Below are 19879 nucleotides of genomic sequence, written 5' to 3' on the forward strand. Positions count from 1 at the left end.
TTGGAACTTATGCTTATAAGAGGATGCCCTTTCGCTTATGCAATGCACCAGCTACTTTCCAAAGGTGCATGATGAGTCTTTTCTCTGACCTTATTGAGGACTGTATGGAGGTTTTTATGGATGATTTTAGCGTTTATGGTGATTCATTTAGCCTTTGCTTAGATAGTTTATCTAGAGTATTAGATAGATGTGTTAGTACATGATGTGGGGAAAACTTGTCTCTCAACAAATCTCCTTTCGGCAAGTGTACCGAATTTGTCGTCAAGTAAAAACTCACAATAGAGTGAGGTCGAATCCCACAGGGATTGATTGATCAAGCAACTTTAATTAGAAGAATATTCTAGTTGAGCGAATCCAGAATTTGGGTTGAGAGTTGCAGAAAATAAAATGGCTGGAATGTAAATAACAGAAAAGTAAATGCTAGAATTAAAGAACTAGAAGGAAATGACTGAAAATAAATTGCAGAATTGTAAATGGAAATGGGGGATTTGCTCATAAAAGTAAATGGCAGAAATTAAAGAGAATGGGTAAGATCAGAGATGGGAAGTTTATTGGGCTTAGGAGATGTTGCAATTCTCCGGATCAAGTTCATTTTCATCTCTTCCTCAATCAATGCACTCATTGATCTCCTTGGCAATCTTAAGTGATTGAATTACAATTTCTTGCAATTCAATCTCTCAAATCTTGATCAATAGCCAATTCCTTGGTCAATTGCTCATGAGAAGAGATGAAGTATGGTCACTGATTATACCACATGCATTTCCCAAATCAAGTATTGAGAGGGTTATAGTCACATACCCATCCAAACCCAATTTGGTCCAGCATGAGAAAGCATTTCTAGCTTGATCTCTTCATTCCTCTTTCAAGGTTCAAAAGAGACCAAGTTTGAATAGCTTCTCTTCCAAGATAACTACTCAATTGGATGAAGATCGAAAGCTTTCAAGTAAAATCAAGAGAAAAGATAAAAGAAGAATAATGAAAATTAGTATTGATCCATCAAATTACAACAGAGCTCCCTAACCCAATGAAAGGGGTTTAGTTGTTCATAGCTCTTGAAAATGAAAACAAAGATGGAGAATACATCATAAAACTAGAAAATGCAGAGAAGATAAAATACAGAGAGTAGTTCTCCTTTTTCCAGCCTCCAGAACTCCCTTTTACAATTCAAAGCTACTCCTATATATACTACTCTTCTCAGCTTCTAGTTTGCTCTTTAAGTCTTGGGCCTTTGGATCTTGAGTTTGAAGCAGTTCTTTTCTTCATTTGGGCTTGGCTTTACTTGCAGAGAGAAAGTGCTAAGTGGGCAGAGACTTCAGCTCAGGGCGTTAGGGGTGTTAACATTTAGTGAAAGTATAAATTCGAGAACGTTAGTGACACTTAACATTTTCACTAACATTCCAATGTACCCCTTTTGCCTCACGTTAGAGCCCACGTTAACTATGTTAACGTGGCTTCTAACGTGGCCTTGCCAAACTTCGAGAACGTTAGTGACACTCAACATTGTCACTAACGTTCCAATGTGCCCCTAGATCTCACGTTAGAGTCCACGTTAACTATGTTAACGTGGCTTCTAACGTGGCCTTGCCAAACTTCGAGAACGTTAGTGACACTCAACATTGTCACTAACGTTCCAATGTGCCCCTAGATCTCACGTTAGAGTCCACGTTAACTAGGTTAACGTGGCTTCTAACGTGGCCATTCTTAGCCATCCCAACGTTAGTGACAATGTTGAGTGTCACTAACGTTGGCTCATCATTCATTCCTCATCGTTAGCTTCCACGTTAACTAAGTTAACGTGGCTCCTTGGGGGGTTGTGTGGTTGCTTCCAACGTTAGTGACAATATTGAATGTCACTAACGTTGGTGACAACTCTCACTTCTTATGTTAGCTCCCACGTTAACCAAGTTAACGTGGGAGTTAACGTGGTTTGTTGCAGCCTTAGGCCAACATTAGTGACAATGTTGAATGTCACTAACGTTGGCTTCTCTTTCCCCCTTTAACGTTAGAGGCCACGTTAACTAGGTTAACGTGGGCTCTAACGTGGCCACTTATGAGTGTTTGCCAACGTTAGTGACAATGTTAAGTGTCACTAACGTTGGCTCAACTTCCCTTTTTCACGTTAGAGTTCACGTTAACTTAGTTAACGTGACTCTTAACGTGGGCAATGATGGCTATGAGAGTGTTATTGGCAATCACTTTTCTCATTAACCTTGCAAGTTTCCTCCCTTTCCTTGCTTCCTTTGGTCCTGAAATCAAGCAATAGAGTGCATCAAAGTTCTAGTCCAAGTCATGGGCAATGCAACATACAATTTGTCACTAAACTTATGCAAAATCCTCATGAAATAATGTAAAATGCACAATGTATGCTTGAGTCAAGGTGTAAGTGAATATCTACCCAAAACTAGCTTATTTCCTAAGGAAATGCATGAAACTAACCTAAAAATAGTAAAGAAAAGGTCAGTGAAACTGGCCAAGATGCCCTGGCATCACAACACCAAACTTAAAGCTTGCTTGTCCCTAAGCAAGTACTGGAACAAGAGAATGATGAATGGAATATCCAGAGGAATGAGTCATTCTTGTGGAAGTCATGTTACTGATTTTATGGTGGTTTCATGCATAGCAACTTAGGTTCATTCCATTACTGGCTTTCATACCTTTATCATGTCCCTAAACACTTACTTTGTCTATATCCCATGAGACTTTTATTCATTGATCCTTTTATTGTTATTTCAAGGGTTATTTTGTGTTATTTAGGCTAAGTGCTCTGTAAGGGGGCAACTCTTTAAGATAAGTTTTCAGCCAACACTCCCGAACCAGTTGGTTCAAGGTGCTAGGTGTTGAGGCACCCCTAAGGACTTACTCCCTCAAGTCTCTCCCCCATACATACACACCACAGGCATATAGTTTGTTTATTTTCTTTTCTTGAGACCTTGGTATCCAGCACCTCTTTGGGTTACTAAATGCTCTGTAGTGAGGGTTACTCTTGATAGTGGATTTTTAACTGATAATCCCGGGTTAGTTAACCCAAGTTATCAAGTGATAAAGCACCCCTGAGAGCTTATTCATCCAAGTAGATCCTCACACAGGAGCACCACAGACACTTATCTCAAGGTCCAAACCATTGGTGCCTAGCCTTATTGCTTACTCTTTTTCTTTTGTTTTTCACTTCCATTATTCTTTTCCTTTTTTTTTTTCTTATTAGGATCTTGTCATCTACTTAGTCTCATGGGTATATCCAAAGCAAAGTATTCAGGCCAGATAGTTGTCCTCCTAGCCTTGTGGTTGAACCAACTTAGCTACTTATGACTACCCCAAAGATTCATAAATGCACTTCCACATTATGAACTCTACTCTGGTCTTTTAAAAATAATCATTCTCTCTTTATTTAATTCAAAAGGAACAAGCATACAAGTAAGTTAAGTAAGGATACAGTGACATAAAGACTAGCACACATAGACCTATTCAATACCACAAACTTAAAAGACATGATTGAAAAAGGTTTAAACATAACATGGAAGCAAGTTCTATTTCACACAGGATCTTCCTTATTTAAGACATAGAGAAAGATAGAACAAAGAAAGATCTCCACCACCTTTTACTGTTGTGGATGTCCATGCTCTTTTCCTTGCTTGTCCTCCTTGTTTCCTCTTGTATTTCCTTGCATCCGTGCCAATCTTGCTTGCTTCCAATCATCAAGTGCCTTCCTCACTGACTCATGAATCTCTTCCACCCTTTGTCTTTCCTTTCGTGCTAATTTATCCTTCATTTCGTCATACTTGGCTATTCCTGGATGCAATACTGGCAGCTGTCCCACTAAGTAGCCGAGCCTGGCTTGAGTGTTTATATGATGTCCTGTTTCGCTCATGTAAACTCCTTCTGCGAATGCCCTTTGCTCGTCCAATAGTTCTGCCTGTTCTATTTGTCTTCGATGCATCTCATGTATGTGTGCCCCTTGATGTGCTTGGATGTTGATTAGCCTCTGGGTGGATTCTTGTTGCTCGTTTTGTCTTTGTTCCATCCTGTTGAATGCTTCTCCCCATTGTTGTCCTTGGCTTAGTTGCTGTTCCATCATTTGCCTTTGCCACTCACCTTGATGAGTCATCCATCTTGAAAGTGTTTCCTCTTGTTGCCCCATCATCTGTAGTTGAAGCTACTTTCTGTGCTCCTTGGCTTTCCAAATATTGTCTAGACAAGCCATCAATGGCCTCCTGCAATTGGTGCATGTCCAAGGTCTGTTGTGCTTGACCCTCTGAGACTTGGCCTTCCACTATTTGAGGGGCTGTCCTCTTTCTTTGCTTCCATTAAGGTAAGGGGGATGCTGCAGCATTCATCCTTCGGACTGTTATTGGAATGCCTTCCTTTATCCAAACGGGGTCCTCATCTTCAAAAACCACCCTAGCTTTCTTGCATATTCGGTAAATAGTGCTGGGGTAACCTAATGTTCCTCTTGAGTCGCTTTTATCTGCCATCTTTCTAATGCCTTGAGCTATGATCTCATGAACTTTGATTTCTCCTCCCTTGAGTATACAATGCACCATTGTTGCTCTCTCGAGATTCACTTCCGAGTTGTTTGCAGCTGGGAGAATAGATATCCTCACTAGCTCGAACCATCCCTTAGCTTCAGGAGTGAGGTTTGTTCTCTTAATGAACTTTGGTTTATTTCCTGCACCCCTTTCCCAGTCAGCTCCTGGTACACAAAGGTCTCGTAAAAGCTGGTCATAATTGGGGTTGTTGTCCAATCTTGAGTGATAACTTTCTTCTTCAAACGGTATAGACCGTAGCTTCAATGCCCTCATTACACTCATGGGACCAAAATCCACCATTGTTCCTCTCACAAAGCTTGTATATGACTCATCTTTCTTATCATATCTGACTGCATTTGCATAAAATTCTCTTATGAGATTTGCATTCACCTTAGTGACCGGGTCAGTGAGGAGCTCCCATCTTCTCCTTTCTACATTCTCTGTGATTTCGGGGCATTCAGTCTTCTTAACTTGAAACCCCAGCTCATAGATTATTTCCTTATCAACCATCCACCAGTATTGCAATGCATGATACAAGCTTCTAAATCTCTTCTCATCATATGGGTGTTCTTCCATGGGTTCCTTTCCCTCCCTTCTCTTAGAACTTGAAGATGCCATGAATGATGATTAATATGTGAAGGTGGTAAGGTTGTGGAGACTTTTGGTTGTTTAGGGTTTTATGGCAATGAAGAGAGTTAGGGGAGGAACGTTTATAATCAGATAGGAGGTGTATTGTACCGAAATGAAGAGTAGTGAAGGGTGTGTGATGACAATGAAGGGTGGTACGGAAAAGGGTCGTTTATATAAAGAAGTTGTGAGAGAATGGAGGGTGTAGATTGATGAAGTGGTCACTTGATGGACGGTTAGGGTTATGCATAGCTAGAAGACAAGGATCATCACTTTATGATGGGGATTGCTCGGTCTTCTAGGGGTCCCATTTTTTCAATGTTGCATGGCAACATTTTCCAATGTATTCCTCTTTAGAACAAGTGTGTAACCCCTCCTCTTGTGGTGTCCGAACCTGCTTTGTTTGGTTGTCCAATCTATCCCTTTTAATGCTCCTTTTCCTTTCCTATAAAGATTTAAAATAAGGAAATTAATATCATAAAAAAAATCAAACTCTACGGCTAGAATAATAAAGAGAAGAAAAAGAGTTTGTATATTTATGAATTTTAACTTAGCCAACTACTGGTGTATCCTCATGCATTTTGGTGGCACCATGGGGTGACACCAAAGTTAGTTTGAAGTATTGTGATGAAAAGTTTTGTTCAAAGCTCCCAAGACTAGCATGCATCTTGGTTTGCTTTGAATACCAAACTTGTTCTTCACTATATACTGCATGATAAAGATTTCACCAAATATTTGTCAAGTTTGGGTTGAAATTCATAAACATTGATTTATTCATTATTTTAAAAACATATAAAACATGGGTTGCCTCCCATGAAGCGCTTCTTTAGCGTCACTAGCTTGACGTTTTTCCTTCATCAGGGTGGTTGGTAGTGCTTAAAGTCCTCCCCTCTTGCTGTGGACTTGTATCCATTGGTTGGATCAATGATCTCCACATGTTCCAGGGAAAGAACTCTGTTGATAGTGAAGACCTTAGGTAACTGAGATGGTACAGTAGGGAGATTGGGGGAAATATCTGGGAAGTAAGCTGAGACAACTCTATCCCCTGGAGAGAAATCTTCCGTAGGGATCTTCTTGTTCCTCCATCTCCTTGGTACCTTCTTCTTTGTTTCTTTTAAGGTTGCCTTCCCCTTGGTGACCTTTTTTTTCCAAGGAGTTGTGATGTTAGCTTCACATGCCTCTAGAGGTTTTGGTTCCTCCAACTTTTCCTTGAGCTGTGGCAATTACTGTTTTCCTTGTTTATCTATTAAGGGGATCTCAGAATGAACTGGCTGTGCTTCAGTGCTTGTTCCCTCCTTCAGTGTCTCATTATCATTTGTGCTTAGTTCCTTGTCCTCTTGATCTGTTTCTTGTGAGAGTTTGAAGACATTGAAGCTGAGTCGTTCATCATGGATTCTTAATATTAGCTCCCCTTTCTCTACATCGATAAGTGCTCTGGCTGTAGCTAGGAATGGTCTTCCCAATATGATTGGGTGAGCGTGACTCTCTTCCATGTCTAGGATGACAAAGTCTGTTGGGAGAAAGTACTTCCCAACCTTTAGCAACACATTTTCCACCACTCCTATTGCTTACTTTTGAGTTTTGTTAGCCAGTCTGATGATTACATCTATGGGCATTATCTCATTGATCTGCAGCCTCTTTACCAGAGATAAAGGCAGTAAGTTGATGCTGGCCCCCAAATCACATAGTGCTCTATCGAAAATAGTTTCACCTATGGCACAAGGGATGTGAAAACTCCCTGGGTCTCTTCTTTTTGTAGGCAACTCAGGTTGAATAAGGGCACTACATTCCTTGTTCATCACTATAGTCTGGCCTCCTTTGAGTGAGCTTTTCCTGGAAAGAAGTTCCTTCATATACTTGATGAATGCAGGCATTTGTTGAATTGCCTTGATGAATGGTATGTTTACATGCAGAGATGCAAACAAGTCTAGGAACCTTGAATATATTCTCTTTCCCACAACACCATTGAGCAGTTGAGGGAAGGGAGCATAGAGCTTCAGCAACTCTTGTTGTGAGATTTCTGGTCCTTGGTGATCTCTATCCTCCTCCTTTGTTGAGTTGTCTTCAGGTTGTTTGCAAGGTTTGCCTTGCTTGTCTTCAGTCTCTTGATCACTCGTAGTGACCATTTTGCAATCTTCCCATCTTACTTTCTTTGCTTCTCCCTTGGGGTTTTTCTCCGTGTCACTTGGGAAGCTATCGGTAGGTTTGGGAATCTTCTCAGCTAAATATCCCACCTGGAATTCCAGCTTCCTAATGGTCTCTCCCTGGTTCTTAATATTGGCTCGCACTTCCTCTTTGAACACCTTATTTTCTTGAATCTCTTGGCATATTCCTTCAAGTAGGGCTTCAATCTTAGAGAGCATGTCATCAATTGATGGGTGATTCGGAGCAGATGTGTTATTTTGGTTTTGATAAGCATATGAAGAAGTGTTGTTGTGGGGGTGTTGAGACGTCCTCTGTGTGAATTGCTGGTGAGCTGCATTGTTGTTGGAGTTGTCGTCTCTGGTCTTGGTTTTGATCTTGCTCACCTCCCCACCCAAAGTTTGGGTAGTTTCTCCATCCAGGGTTGTAGGTCTTGGAGTATGGATCATAGTTTTTCCTTGGTGAACTCCCAATGTAGTTGGCTTGCTCCTGACTCCCCTCTGCTTCTTCATTCACTCCTTCTTGGATTGTTGATGAAGTGGAGATTGCTGCTACTTGGTTCATCTCCATCTTCTTGGTGAGGTCAGCCAGCTGCTGGGTAATGAGCTTGTTTTGGGCCAACAGAGCATCTACATTGTTTAGCTCCATTACTCCTCTTGTGTTCCCTCTTTCGGAAGCATAGAAGTAGTCGTTCTCTGCTACTGTTTCAATAACATCTATGGCTTCCTCAATGGTCTTCTTCTTGTTCAAAGATCCTCCAGATGAATGGTCTACGGCCTTCTTTGACTCATAAGAGAGCCCTTCATAGAAAATGTGCAGCTGCACCCATTCGTTGAACATGTCAGGTGGACACCTCCTTGTTAAGTCCTTGAACCTCTCCCATGCTTCATATAGAGTCTCACCATCTTGTTGCCTGAAAGTTTGGACCTCAGCTCTCAGCCTATTGATTCGTTGAGGAGGGTAAAATCTTGCTAAGTATTTGTTCACCACATCTTCCTAAGTTGTCAAGCTTTCCCTTGGGAAAGATTCTAGCCATTTGGCTGCCTTGTCCCTGAGTGAGAATGGAAATAAGAGTAGTCTATAGGCGTCAGGATGAACACCATTAGACTTCATTGTGTCACATATTCTCAGGAAGGTGGTTAAATGTTGATTGGGGTCTTCTTGAACATTTCCTCCAAACGAGCAGTTGTTCTGAACAAGGGTGATGAGCTGTGGTTTAAGTTCAAAGTTGTTGGTATGGATTGTTGGCTTTTGGATGCTACTTCCACAATTGCCTGGGTTTGGATTGATGTAAGAGCCCAAAACTCTTCTATCCTCCCCAGCATGATTTGCTCTACCTCCTTCCCCATGGTTGTGATCTTCTTCTTCATGATGGTTTTCCATGTTTGTTTCAAAGAATTCCTCTTCTTCCTCAGCACCAACCACTTTCTTTCATCTTGCCTCCCTCCTTAATCTAAGGAAGGTCCTTGATGAGCGGATAATTTATACGCTTTTTGGCATTGTTTTTAGTATGTTTTTAGTAGGATCTAGTTACTTTTAGGGATGTTTTCATTAGTTTTTATGTTAAATTCACATTTCTGGACTTTACTATGAGTTTGTGTGTTTTTCTGTGGTTTCAGGTATTTTCTGGCTGAAATTGAGGGACTTGAGCAGAAATCAGATTCAGAGGTTGAAAAAGGATTGCTGATGCTGTTGGATTCTGACCTCCCTGCACTCAAAGTGGATTTTCTGGAGCTACAGAACTCGAAATGGCGCGCTTCCAATTGCGTTGGAAAGTAGACATCCAGGGCTTTCCAGTAATATATAATAGTCCATACTTTGGCCAATAGTTGACGACGTAAACTGGCGTTCAAAGCCAGTCTTCTGCCCAAATCTGGCGTCCAGCGCCAGAAAAGGATCCAAAACCAGAGTTGAACGCCCAAACTGGCACAAATACTGGCGTTCAACTCCACAAATGGCCTCTGCACGTGCAACACTTAGGCTCAGCCCAAACACACACCAAGTGGGCCCCGGAAGTGGATTTATTCATCAATTACTTACTCATGTAAACCCTAGTGACTAGTTTATTATAAATAGGACCTCTTACTATTGTATTAGACGTCTTTTTGACCATCTTTGGATCCTGGATTGTATTTTGATCCTGTGATCTCGTTTAGGGGGCTGGCCATCTCGGCCATGCCTGGACCTATCACTTATGTATTTTCAACGGTAGAGTTTCTACACTCCATAGATTAAGGTGTGGAGCTCTGCTGTTCCTCAAAGATTAATGCAAAGTACTACTGTTTTCTATTCAATTCTTCTTATTTCGCTTCTAAGATATCCATTCGCACCCAAGAACTTGATGAAGGTGATGATTATGTGTGACGCTCATCATACTTCTCCCTTATGAACGCGTGCCTGACAAACACTTCTGTTCTACATGAATTAAGCTAGAATGAGTATCTCTTAGATCTCCTAATCAGAATCTTCGTGGCGTAAGCTAGAATGATGGCGGCATTCAAGAGAATCCGGAAGGTCTAAACCTTGTCTGTGGTATTCTGAGTAGGATTCAATGATTGAATGACTGTGACGAGCTTCAAACTCGCGAGTGCTGGGCGTTAGTGACAGATGCAAAAGGAGGGTGAATCCTATTCCAGCATGATCGGGAACCGACAGATGAATAGCCGTTCCGTGACAGGGTGCGTGAGCATATTATTCACTGAGAGGAGGGGATGTAGCCACTGACAACGGTGATGCCCTTGCATAAAGCCAGCCATGGAAAGGAGTAAGACTGATTGGATGAAGATAGCAGGAAAGCAGAGGTTCAGAGGAACGAAAAGCATCTCTATTTGCTTATCTGAAATTCCTACCAATGATTTACATAAGTATCTCTATCCCTATTTTACTATATAATATTCGAAAACACCATTATCACTTTATATCTGCCTGACTGAGATTTACAAGGTGACCATAGCTTGCTTCATACCAACAATCTCCGTGGGATTCGACCCTTACTCACGTAAGGTATTACTTGGACGACCCAGTGCACTTGCTGGTTAGTTGTATCGATGTTGTGACAATTATGTATTGAGATCAGAGCACCAAGTTGCTCACGTTGCCGGGGATTGTTTGAGCCTGGACATCACAATTTCGTGCACCAAGTTTTTGGCGCCATTGCCGGGGATTGTTTGAGTTTGGACAACTAACGGTTTATCTTGTTGCTCAGATTAGGTAATTTTCTTTTTATTTTATTTCCAAAAATTTTTCAAAAATATTTCACAATTTTTCTCATCTGTTTTCGAAAAAAAATAAAAATGTTTTTAAAAAATTTAGTTGTTGCTCATCCACCTGCTGCTGATCCATGATCACCTGCTGAAGCTTGGCTGGCCATTGGCCATGTCTAGTGTTTTGGACTGGAGCTTTCATTGAAAGCTTGGCTGGCTAGTGAGCCATGTCTAATTCCTGGACTGAAGCTTTAGACTAAGAATGCAAGATTCCTGGAATTCATGTTAAAAATTTTGGAATCCTGATTTTTTCTTTTTCATATAATTTTCGAAAAAATCCAAAAAAAAATTAGAAAATAAAAAAAAATCAAAAATATTTTCTGTTTTTCTTGTTTGAGTCTTGAGTCATATCATAAGTTTGGTGTCACTTGCATATACATATTGCATTTTTCGAAAATTTCATGCATTCATAGTGTTCTTCATGATCTTCAACTTGTTCTTGGTAAGTCTTCTTGTTTGATCTTGATGATTTTTTGTTTTGTGTCTTTTCATGTTTATCATATGCATTCTTGAATTCTTAGTGTCTAAGCATTAAAGAATTCTAAGTTTGGGGTCTTGCATGTTTTCTTTGCATTAAAAAAATTTTCAAAAATATGTTCTTGATGTTCATCATGACATTCAAAGTGTTCTTGGTGTTCATCTTGACATTCATAGCATCCTTGCATGCATTCATTGTTTTGATCTAAAAATTTCATGCATTGCATAATTTTCATGTTTTTCATAAAAATTTCAAAAATCAAAAAAATATCTTTCCCTTTTTCTCTCATCAAATTCGAAAATTTGGATTGACTTTTTCAAAAAATTTTAAAATCAAGTTGTTTCTTATGAGTCAAATCAAATTTTCAATTTGAAAATCTTATCTTTTTCAAAATCTTTTTCAAAAATCAAATCTTTTTCAAAATTCTTAGTTATTTTTGAAAAATTCAAAAAAATATTTTTCAAAAATCTTTTTCTTATTTTTGTATCAAATTTTCGAAAATAACAATAGCAATTAATGTTTTGATTCAAAAATTTCAAGTTTGTTACTTGCTTGTTAAGAAAGATTCAAACTTTAAGTTCTAGAATCATATCTTGTGATTTCTTGTGAATCAAGTCATTAATTGTGATTTTAAAAATTCAAATCTTTTTCAAAAACTCATTTCTATCATATCTTTTCAAAAATATCTTCTTATCTTATCTTTTTCAAAAATATCTTTTCAAAATATCTTCTCTAACCTCCTAACTTCTTATCTTTTCAAAATTTGTTTCAACTAACTAACTAACTTTTTGTTTGTTTCTTAACTTCTTCAAAACCACCTAACTAACTCTCTCTCTCTAATTTTCAAAAATATCTTCCCCCTTTTTCAAAATTTCTTTTTAATTAACTAATTATTTTTATTTTTATTTTTGATTTCAAAAATTTTCGAAAATTACTAACATTTTTCAAAAACCATTTTCGAAAATCACTAACTCTTTTTCAAAATAATTTTCGAAAATTATCCCTCCCCCATCTCATTCTATTTATTCATTCATATCCTAACATCTCATCTCACATCTCTTCCATCCGTACAGTTGTGTTTCTTCCTTTACATCACATTCTTTGTCTCCCCCTCTTTTCTTCCACTCACAAAGGGATCCCTATACTGTGGTATAAAGGATCTCTATTATTATTATTATTTTTCTGTGCCTTCTTCTTTGTCATATGAGCAGGAGCAAGGATAAGAACATTCTTGTGGAAGCAGATCCAGAACCTGAAAGGACTCTGAAGAGAAAATTAAGAGAAGCTAAAATACAACAATCCAGAGATAACCTTTCAGAAATTTTCGAACAGGAAGAGGAGATGGCAGCCGAAAATAATAATAATGTAAGGAAGATGCTTGGTGACTTTACTGCACCTAATTCCAATCTACATGGAAGAAGCATCTCCATTCCTGCCATTGGAGCAAACAACTTTGAGCTGAAACCTCAGTTAGTTTCTCTGATGCAGCAGAACTGCAAGTTTCATGGACTTCCATCTGAAGATCCTTTTCAGTTCTTAACTGAATTCTTGCAGATATGTGATACTGTTAAGACTAATGGAGTAGATCCTGAAGTCTACAGGCTCATGCTTTTCCCTTTTGCTGTAAGAGACAGAGCTAGATTATGGTTGGATTCTCAACCCAAAGACAGCCTGAACTCTTGGGATAAGCTGGTCACGGCTTTCTTAGCCAAGTACTTTCCTCCTCAAAAGCTGAGCAAGCTTAGAGCTGATGTTCAAACCTTCAGACAAAAAGAAGGTGAATCCTTCTATGAAGCTTGGGAAAGATACAAACAGTTGACCAAAAAGTGTCCTTCTGACATGCTCTCAGAATGGACCATCCTGGATATATTCTATGATGGTCTGTCTGAGTTATCTAAGATGTCATTGGATACTTCTGCAGGTGGATCCATTCACCTAAGGAAAACGCCTGCAGAAGCTCAAGAACTCATTGACATGGTTGCTAATAACCAGTTCATGTACACTTCTGAAAGGAATCCTGTGAGTAATGGGACGCCTATGAAGAAGGGAGTTCTTGAAGTTGATACTCTGAATGCCATATTGGCTCAGAACAAAATATTGACTCAGCAAGTCAATATGATCTCTCAGAGTCTGCATGGAATGCAAGCTGCATCCAACAGTACTCAAGAGGCATCTTCTGAAGAAGAAGCCTATGATCCTGAGAACCCTGCAATAGCAGAGGTAAATTACTTAGGTGAACCTTATGGAAACACCTATAACTCAACATGGAGAAATCATCCAAATTTCTCATGGAAGGATCAAAAGCCTCAACAAGGCTTTAATAATGGTGGAAGAAACAGGTTTAGCAATAGCAAGCCTTTTCCATCATCAACTCAGCAACAGACAGAGAACTCTGACCAAAATGCTTCCAATTTAGCAAATCTAGTCTCTGATCTATCTAAAGCCACTGTAAGTTTCATGAATGAAACAAGGTCTTCCATTAGAAATTTGGAAGCACAAGTGGGCCAGCTGAGTAAAAGGATCACTGAAATCCCTCCTAGTACTCTCCCAAGCAATACAGAAGAGAACCCAAAAGGAGAGTGCAAAGCCATTGACATAAGCGCCATGGCCGAACCTGTGAGGAGAGGAGAGGACGTAAATCCCAAGGAGGAAGACCTCCTGGGACGTCCAGTGGTCAATAAGGAGCTTCCCTCTGAGGAACCAAAGGAATCTGAGACTCATCTAGAGACCATAGAGATTTCATTGAACCTCCTTATGCCCTTCATGAGCTCTGATGAGTATTCCTCTTCTGAAGAGAATGAGGATGTTACTGAAGAGCAAACTGCCAAGTTTCTTGGTGCAATCATGAAGCTGAATGCCAAATTATTTGGCATTGATGCTTGGGAAGTTGAACCTCCCTTGTTCATCAATGAACTAAGTAATCTGGATCAACTGACATTGCTTCAGAAGAGACAGGATCCTGGAAAGTTCATAATCCCTTGTACCATAGGCACCATGATCTTTAAGGCTCTGTGTGACCTTGGTTCGGGGATAAACCTCATGCCCCTCTCTGTAATAGAGAGACTGGGAATCTATGGGGTGCAAGCTGCTAAAATCTCATTAGAGATGGCAGACAGCTCAAGAAAACAGGCATATGGACAAGTAGAGGACGTTTTAGTAAAGGTTGAGGGCCTTTACATCCCTGCTGATTTCATAGTCCTGGATACTGGAAAGGAAGAGGATGAATCCATCATCCTAGGAAGACCTTTCCTGGCCACAGCAAGAGCTGTGATTGATGTTGACAGAGGTGAAATAGTCCTTCAATGGAATGAGAACTCCCTTGTATTCAAAACTCAAGGATCTCCCTCTGCAACCATGGAGAGGAAGCAGAAAAAGCTTCTCTCCAAGCAGAGTCAACCAGAGCCCCCACAGTCAAACTCTAAGTTTGGTGTTGGGAGGCCACAACCAAACTCTAAGTTTGGTGTTGAACTCCCATATCCAAACTCTAAGTTTGGTGTTGGAGAGTCTCAACAAAGCTCTGCACATCTGTGAGGCTCCATAAGAGCCCACTGTCAAGCTATTGACATTAAAGAAGCGCTTGTTGGGAGGCAACCCAATGTTTATCTAATTCTTATTTTTATTGTTTTTCATGTTTTCTTAGGTTCATGATCATGTGGAGTCACAAAATAAATAGAAAAATTGAAAATGGAATCAAAAACAGCAGAAGAAAAATCACACCCTGGAGGAGCATCTGTCTGGCGTTCAAACGCCAGAACAGAGCATAGTTCTGGCGCTGAACGCCCAGAATGGGAGCATCCTGGCGCTGAACGCCCAGAACAAGCATGGTTCTGGCGTTCAACGCCAAAAATGGCAGCAAAGGGGCGTTGAACGCCCAGAGTTGTGTGCAAGGGCATTTTGCATGCCTAAATTGGTGCAGGGATGTAAATGCCTTGACACCTCAGGATCTGTGGACCTCACAGGATCCCCACCTACCTCTACTCACTCTCTTCTCTCTTCTCAATCATCCTCTATTCCCAATAAACACCCTTCCCTATTAACCCTTTACCACTCACATCCACACACCCACTACCTTCAAAATTCAACATCTCTCTCTCTCTCCCACCCAATCCCACCCATATGGCCGAATACATACTCCCATCCATCTCCTCCATATCTTCTTCTTCTATTCTTTCTTCTTTTGCTCGAGGGCGAGCAACATTCTAAGTTTGGTGTGGTCAAAGCATAGCTTTTTTTTGTTTTTTCCATAACCATTGATGGCACTTAAGGCCAGAAGAAACCTCTAGAAAGAGGAAAGGGAAGACAAAAGCTTCCATCAAGGGTCTATAGCTCAGTGGTAGAACATTTGACTGCAAATCAAGAGATCCCTGAGATACCTCAGGGGATACATTTTCTTCCACACAATTATTGGAAGCAACTAAGGGTGGAACATCAAGAGCACTCCATCATCCTTCATGAAATCAGAGAAGATCTAAAAGCAATGAGGGAGGAGCAACAAAGACAAGGAAGAGACATAGAAGAGCTCAAGGACATCACTAAGGTGGACTCATTCCTTGTTCTTACTTTCTCTGTTTTTTGTTTTCTATGTTATGTGCTTATCTGTGTTTGTGTCTTCATTACATGATCATTAGTAGTAGTAACTTTGTCTTAAAGTTATAAATGTCCTATGAATCCATCACCTCTCTTAAATGAAAAATGTTTTAATTCAAAAGAACAAGAAGTACATGAGTTTCGAATTTATCCTTGAACTTAGCTTAATTATATTGATGGGTGACAATGCTTCTTGTTTTCTGAATGTATGCTTGAACAATGCATATGTCTTTTGAAGTTGTTGTTTAAGAATGTTAAATATATTGGTTCTTGAAAGAATGATGACTAGGAGACATGTTATTTGAAAATCTGAAAAATCATAAAAATGATTCTTGAAGCAAGAAAAAGCAGCAAAGAGCAAAGCTTGCAGAAAAAAAAAAAAGAGAAGAGAAAAAAATAGGCGAAAAAAAAATATAGAAAGAAAAAGCAAGCAGAAAAAGCCAATAACCCTTAAAACCAAAAGGCAAGGGCAAATAAAAAGGATCCCAAGGCTTTGAGCATCAGTGGATAGGAGGGCCTAAAGGAATAAAATCCTGGTCTAAGCGGCTAAACCAAGCTGTCCCTAACCATGTGCTTGTGGCGTGTAGGTGTCAAGTGAAAACTTGAGACTGAGCGGTTAAAGTCAAGGTCCAAAGAAAAAGAAGAGTGTGCTTAAGAACCCTGGACACCTCTAATTGGGGACTTTAGCAAAGCTGAGTCACAATCTGAAAAGGTTCACCCAATTATGTGTCTGTGGCATTTATGTATCCGGTGGTAATACTGGAAAACAAAGTGCTTAGGGCCACGGCCAAGACTCATAAAGAAGTTGTGTTCAAGAATCATCATACTGAACTAGGAGAATCAATAACACTATCTGAACTCTGAGTTCCTATAGAAGCCAATCATTCTGAACCTCAATGGATAGAGTGAGATGCCAAAACTATTCAAGAGGCAAAAAGCTATAAGTCCCGCTCATATGATTGGAGCTCTGTTTCATTGATAGTTTGGAATTTATAGTATATTCTCTTCTTTTTTTCCTATTTGATTTTCAGTTGCTTGGGGACAAGCAACAATTTAAGTTTGGTGTTGTGATGAGCGGATAATTTATACGCTTTTTGGCATTATTTTTAGTATGTTTTTAGTAGGATCTAGTTACTTTTAGGGATGTTTTCATTAGTTTTTATGTTAAATTCACATTTCTGGACTTTACTATGAGTTTGTGTGTTTTTCTGTGATTTCAGGTATTTTCTGGCTGAAATTGAGGGACTTGAGCAGAAATCAGATTTAGAGGTTGAAAAAGGACTGCTGATGCTGTTGGATTCTGACCTCCCTGCACTCAAAGTGGATTTTCTGGAGCTACAGAACTCAAAATGGCGCGCTTCCAATTGCGTTAGAAAGTAGACATCTAGGGCTTTCCAGCAATATATAATAGTCTATGCTTTGGCCAAGAATTGACGACGTAAACTGGCGTTCAACGCCAGCCTTCTGCCCAAATCTGGCGTCCAGCGCCAGAAAAGGATCCAAAACCAGAGTTGAACGCCCAAACTGGCACAAATACTGGCGTTCAACTCCACAAATGGCCTCTGCACGTGCAACACTTAGGCTCAGCCCAAACACACACCAAGTGGGCCCCGGAAGTGGATTTATTCATCAATTACTTACTCATGTAAACCCTAGTGACTAGTTTATTATAAATAGGACCTCTTACTATTGTATTAGACGTCTTTTTGACCATCTTTGGATCCTGGATTGTATTTTGATCCTGTGATCTCGTTTAGGGGGCTGGCCATCTCGGCCATGCCTGGACCTATCACTTATGTATTTTCAACGGTAGAGTTTCTACACTCCATAGATTAAGGTGTGGAGCTCTACTGTTCCTCAAAGATTAATGCAAAGTACTACTGTTTTCTATTCAATTCTTCTTATTTCGCTTCTAAGATATCCATTCGCACCCAAGAACTTGATGAAGGTGATGATTATGTGTGACGCTCATCATCCTTCTCCCTTATGAACGCGTGCCTGACAAACACTTATGTTCTACATGAATTAAGCTAGAATGAGTATCTCTTAGATCTCCTAATCAGAATCTTCGTGGCGTAAGCTAGAATGATGGCGGCATTCAAGAGAATCCGGAAGGTCTAAACCTTGTCTGTGGTATTCTGAGTAGGATTCAATGATTGAATGACTGTGACGAGCTTCAAACTCGCGAGTGCTGGGCGTTAGTGACAGACGCAAAAGGAGGGTGAATCCTATTCCAGCATGATCGGGAACCGACAGATGAATAGCCGTGCCGTGACAGGGTGCGTGAGCATATTATTCACTGAGAGGAGGGGATGTAGCCACTGACAACGGTGATGCCCTTGCATAAAGCCAGCCATGGAAAGGAGTAAGACTGATTGGATGAAGATAGCAGGAAAGCAGAGGTTCAGAGGAACGAAAAGCATCTCCATTCGCTTATCTGAAATTCCTACCAATGATTTACATAAGTATCTCTATCCCTATTTTACTATATAATATTCGAAAACACCATTATCACTTTATATCTGCCTGACTGAGATTTACAAGGTGACCATAGCTTGCTTCATACCAACAATCTCCGTGGGATTCGACCCTTACTCACGTAAGGTATTACTTGGACGACCCAGTGCACTTGTTGGTTAGTTGTATCGAAGTTGTGACAATTATGTATTGAGATCAGAGCACCAAGTTGCTCACGTTGCCGGGGATTGTTTGAGCCTGGACATCACAATTTCGTGCACCAGTCCTCTCAGGTTCAGAATCGAAGGAAGTTGAAGCCCCGCTTCTTCTCCCTGTCATACAACCATCAAGTGCAAGCAAGAAAAGATAGGTGCAGAAAGTATTTGTGTCAGAATTACTGTTAGTTGTGGGTAATGCAATATATCAAACAGTTAGTGGGTTAGCAAACAGAATTGAAAATAACAAAGAAGAACAAAAGAGTAGACGGGGAAGGGAAGAAGTTTAACTAAAACAAAAAGTAAATCACTCAAACAGAAAATAAAATTCACAAAATAAAAATGCTCAATCTAGTGATCTTCCTAATTTAATCATTGTTGATGCACAATCAATCCCCGGCAACGGCGCCATAAACTTGATGTGGGAAAAACTTGTCTCTCAACAAATCTCCCTTCGGCAAGTGTACCGAATTTGTCGTCAAGTAAAAACTCACAATAGAGTGAGGTCGAATCCCACAGGGATTGATTGATCAAGCAACTTTAATTAGAAGAATGTTCTAGTTGAGCGAATCCAGAATTTGGGTTGAGAGTTGCAGAAAATAAAATGGCTGGAATGTAAATAACAGAAAAGTAAATGCTAGAATTAAAGAACTGGAAGGAAATGACTGAAAATAAATTGCAAAATTGTAAATGGGAATGGGGGATTTGCTCATAAAAGTAAATGGCAGAAATTAAAGAGAATGGGTAAGATCAGAGATGGGGAGTTCATTGGGCTTAGGAGATGTTGCAATTCTCCGGATCAAGTTCATTTTCATCTCTTCCTCAATCAATGTACTCATTGATCTCCTTGGCAATCTTAAGTGATTGAATTACAATTTCTTGCAATTCAATCTCTCAAATCTTGATCAATAGCCAATTCCTTGGTCAATTGCTCATGAGAAGAGATGAAGTATGGTCACTGATTATACCACATGCATTTCCTAAATCAAGTATTGAGAGGGTTATAGTCACATACCCATCCAAACCCAACTTGGTCCAGTATGAGAAAGCATTTCTAGCTTGATCTCTTCATTCCTCTTTCAAGGTTGAATAGCTTCTCTTCCAAGATAACTAATCAATTGGATGAAGATCGAAAGCTTTCAAGTAAAATCAAGAGAAAAAATAAAAGAAGAATAATGAAAATTAGTATTGATCCATCAAATTACAACATAGCTCCCTAACCCAATGAAAGGGGTTTAGTTGTTCATAGCTCTTGAAAATGAAAATAAAGATGGAGAATACATCATAAAACTAGAAAATGCAGAGAAGATAAAATACAGAGAGTAGTTCTCCTTTTTCCAGCCTCCAGAACTCCCTTTTACAATTCAAAGCTACTCCTATATATACTACTCTTCTCAGCTTCTAGTTTGCTCTTCAAGTCTTGGGCCTTTGGATCTTGAGTTTGAAGTAGTTCTTTTCTTCATTTGGGCTTGGCTTTACTTGCAGAGAGAAAGTGCTAAGTGGGCAGAGACTTTAGCTCAGGGCGTTAGGGGTGTTAACATTTAGTGAAAGTATAAGTTCAAGAACGTTAGTGACACTTAACATTTT

At 39.8% G+C, this 19879-nt stretch overlaps 2 non-coding genes across 2 annotated transcripts; one reads left to right on the top strand and one right to left on the bottom strand.

Moving 5' to 3' along the window:
- Nucleotides 1–8130: 8130 nt before the first annotated feature.
- On the top strand, nt 8131–8234 carry LOC148565699 (small nucleolar RNA R71). Its single transcript, XR_015885315.1, has one exon. It is a non-coding gene; the product is annotated as a small nucleolar RNA R71 (small nucleolar RNA).
- Nucleotides 8235–12770: 4536 nt separating this feature from the next.
- LOC148565700 (small nucleolar RNA R71) lies at nt 12771–12874 on the bottom strand. Its single transcript, XR_015884430.1, has one exon. It is a non-coding gene; the product is annotated as a small nucleolar RNA R71 (small nucleolar RNA).
- Nucleotides 12875–19879: the final 7005 nt, after the last annotated feature.

This window comes from Arachis ipaensis, chromosome B5, assembly GCF_059453495.1.
Source record: "Arachis ipaensis isolate K30076 ecotype BB chromosome B5, ASM5945349v1, whole genome shotgun sequence".
Lineage (NCBI taxonomy): Eukaryota > Viridiplantae > Streptophyta > Magnoliopsida > Fabales > Fabaceae > Arachis > Arachis ipaensis.